Source organism: Jaculus jaculus, chromosome 10 (genome assembly GCF_020740685.1).
Source record: "Jaculus jaculus isolate mJacJac1 chromosome 10, mJacJac1.mat.Y.cur, whole genome shotgun sequence".
NCBI lineage: Eukaryota > Metazoa > Chordata > Mammalia > Rodentia > Dipodidae > Jaculus > Jaculus jaculus.
Window position 1 is genome coordinate 39445457 of NC_059111.1, and position 3455 is coordinate 39448911.

A 3455-nucleotide genomic window follows, 5' to 3' on the forward strand; every position below is an offset into this window, starting at 1 on the left:
AAGGGCTGGGGTGAAGCCTTAATGGCTAAGGTGCTACCTTGCAAAGCTAAAGCATACAGGTTCGATTCCCCAGGACCCATATAAGCTAGATGCACGAGGGGGTGCCTGCTTCTGGAGTTCATTAGTTTGTTTACAATTGCCAAAAGCCCTGGCATGCCCATTCTCTCTCTCTCTCTCTCTCTCTCTCTCTCTCTCTCTCTCTCTCTCTCTCTCTCTTGCTCCCTCATTCTCTCTCAAATATAAATAAAAAAAGAAATCAAGAGGCCTGGAGAGATTGCTCAGTGGTTAACACACTTGCTTGCAATGCATAAGGACCAGGGTTTAATTCCCCAGAACACATGAAAAGCCAGATGCACAGTGGCACGTGCATTTGGAGTTCATTTTTAGCAGCTGGAGACTCTGGCATATCCATTCTCCGTTTCTCTCTGTCTCTTGTCTTTCAGTCTCTCTTTCCTCTCTGCTTGCAAATAAATACAAAAAGCATTTTAAAAGATACCAATAAAGTTAAAATATAATGCATATGATGCAAGAAAACATGCAAAATTATCAGACAAGGAACCAGAATATAAAAATATTATTTATAACCCAAATATATAGCAATGTTTTTAAAATGGTGAAGTTTCTGAGTAGATATTTCTTCAAAGAATATAAATAAGCTTGTGAACAGATGATCAGCACCATTACCTGTGGGGAAATGAGATCAGAAGCATAAAAAAACAGCATTTCATGGTATATATGGCAATAATAAGACAGGTAAGCAGTATACTCATCTGTGAAGATAAAAAGCTTGAATTCTCATACACTATCGATAAGAATGCAAAATGGGATAGTTGGATTGGATATGGCTAGCTATTCCTTACAATATTCAACACATAGTGCCCTACAATGCAAACACATTACTAAGATAAATGAAAATATGCCCCAAAATATGCAGATGAATGATAGTGTCATTCATAACTAAAAAATGGGAAAGCAATTTGAATAAACAGCAACTGATGAGTGGGTAAATCAGATGGGATATATTGGTTAATGCAGTGAGACAAAAAGGAAAATGAGTAGACTTTTCTACATGTTATGTAGAAGATACCAGTAACAAAGAGCCACAAATGTCACAAATTGGCAAATCTATGGAGATAGAAAGTAAATGGACACTTACCTGGGTTGGGGACAGGAAGTGTACAGTAGAGGGAAAATGAAAAATAAAATGATGACTAACTTACAATAGGATTTCTTTGTAGGATAGAGGTGTGTTAAGATTTTGTTCAGCCAGGTATGGTGGCACACGCCTTTAATCCCAGAACTTGAGAGGCAGAGGTAGGAGGATCACCGTGAGTTCGAGGCCACCATGAGACTACATAGTGAATTCCAGGTCAGCCTGGACTAGAATGAATCCCTACCTCAGAAAAACAATTTTTTTTTGTTCATTATTTATTTATTTATTTGAAAGTGGCAGAGAGAGAGGGAGAGAAAGACTGCAAACGAACTCCAGACACGTTCGCCCCCTTGTGCATCTGGCTAACGTGGGTACTGGGGAATCGAGCCTTGAACCAGGGTCCTTAGGCTTCACAGGCAAGTGCTTAACCGCTAAGCCATCTCTCTAGCCCAGCAAAACAATTTTTTATTGTTGTTGTTGTTGTTGAAACTCACACACCTTTGTGAATGTATTTAAAAAAAAAAAAAAAACAACTCTGTAGGCGATGTACTCATACTGGAGTTGGAGCAGAAAGCCAGGAATAGAGCCAGCTGGTCCTGTGCAACTGCTCTTCTCACCCATGCCTTCAATGGTGGAACAATACAGGCAATTACTAGAGAATTTTCAGTTGTTGTTTCTGATACTTGACTGAGTGAAGGGTTTTTGATTCACACTTGAGACAGCCCCAATTATTACAAATGGACAGACAAAACACCCTCATCCTCACAAAGCTTATTGAAGCAAGACTAAAGATGTGCAAGCATTCCAGTAACAAGGCTATGACAACAGGGGCAACTGCTGCAATACAATACTATTTACCAGACTGTACTCAGGCGCTGCTTCCCTTACTACCTTTACAATGTCATAGGTGGACTTAATGAAGAAGGAAAGGTAGCTGTATATAGCTTTGACCCAGGGGACTCCTATGCTTGATAACCAGGTTGGTTTCAAGAACATGCAGAATAATGAACATGGCCTGTTCTCTTGGGACAGAGCCTTGAGGCTGGTGAAAGGCATCTTTGTTTCTGCAGCTGAGAGGGCAGTATACACTGAAGATGCCCTCAGGATCTTTCTTTTACTGAAAAGAAACCTGAATTAAAAATAAAATCACTGTATTATGTAATGTGGAGTATTAAATAAGAGGTTTATTGTATTCTATGTGAATTATATATCAGTAAAGCTAATATTATATATGCATATATATGCATGTGTATATACATATGCGTATATATGCACAATTTTCCTTATTTTTTGAACAAATGTGTGTGAAAGATTTGAAAGGGGAGTAACAGAACCTGCTTATCCACCAGTTTGTCTGTGAGGACCTACCTTGGCAGTAAAGTATTGCTACCTAATGCTTCTGATAAGTCAAATAAGTGGGAAGATAGTGACTTCACAAAGATTGAAAACTGGTTTGCAAGTATGAAGCTTCTAGGAAAAAGCCCCGCAATGGATATGAAGTGGCCTCAGACATCAAAACACAGGGTATTGCAGCTACAGATTTTTAGTGCTGTGGTGTGTGGACATGCTTGTGTACTCACATGCCTCACAGTAAAAAAAGTACATTGAGAGCCAGGTATGGCAGTGCACGCACTTAATCCCAGCACTTGGGAGGCAGTGATAGGAAGATCACCATGAGTTCAAGGCCACCCTGAGACTAAATAGTGAATTCCAGGTCAGCCTGAGCAAGAGTGACACCATACCTTAAAAAACCAAAAACAAACCAAACAAACAAAAAAACTTGAAAACAGTTATTTCCAGCATCTCATTTCTAGATATTGTTTGTGACACTTTCAACATTTAAGTGCCCATGTTTGTAGAAAAAATACTGTATCATGAATTTGATAGTAGGCAAATGTTATTTGATATTAGAAAATATTAAATTATAATATTTTTTAATCTTGGAAATTAGCATATAATAATATAATATAGTACAATGTAATATGTGTAGGGGAAATCATCTAAACTGTTTCATATACCTTGTCATGGAAACTTGCAGCATAACTTCAGGATCAGTATATTATTATATAGTTAAAAGATGTAATTCTCTGACATATATGCTTTATACTATCTGTGTAAAATATTTTGAAATAAAATAATATCTGAAGCATAATTTCTCCTGACAAGTGTAAAAGGACATAATCACTGAAATCAGGCCTGGCTTTGCTACCAAGGAAAAGTTAAATTCAGAGTTTGTTCTAATAGCTGTGTCCAGATTTCAGCTTCATCCATAAAAGACTACTGAATGATTAAAGAGGTGCCC

At 37.9% G+C, this 3455-nt stretch overlaps 1 pseudogene; it reads left to right on the forward strand.

Moving 5' to 3' along the window:
* Positions 1 to 1697: 1697 nt before the first annotated feature.
* Positions 1698 to 2291, forward strand: LOC123463951 (annotated as a pseudogene).
* The last annotated feature ends 1164 nt before the right edge of the window (positions 2292 to 3455 follow it).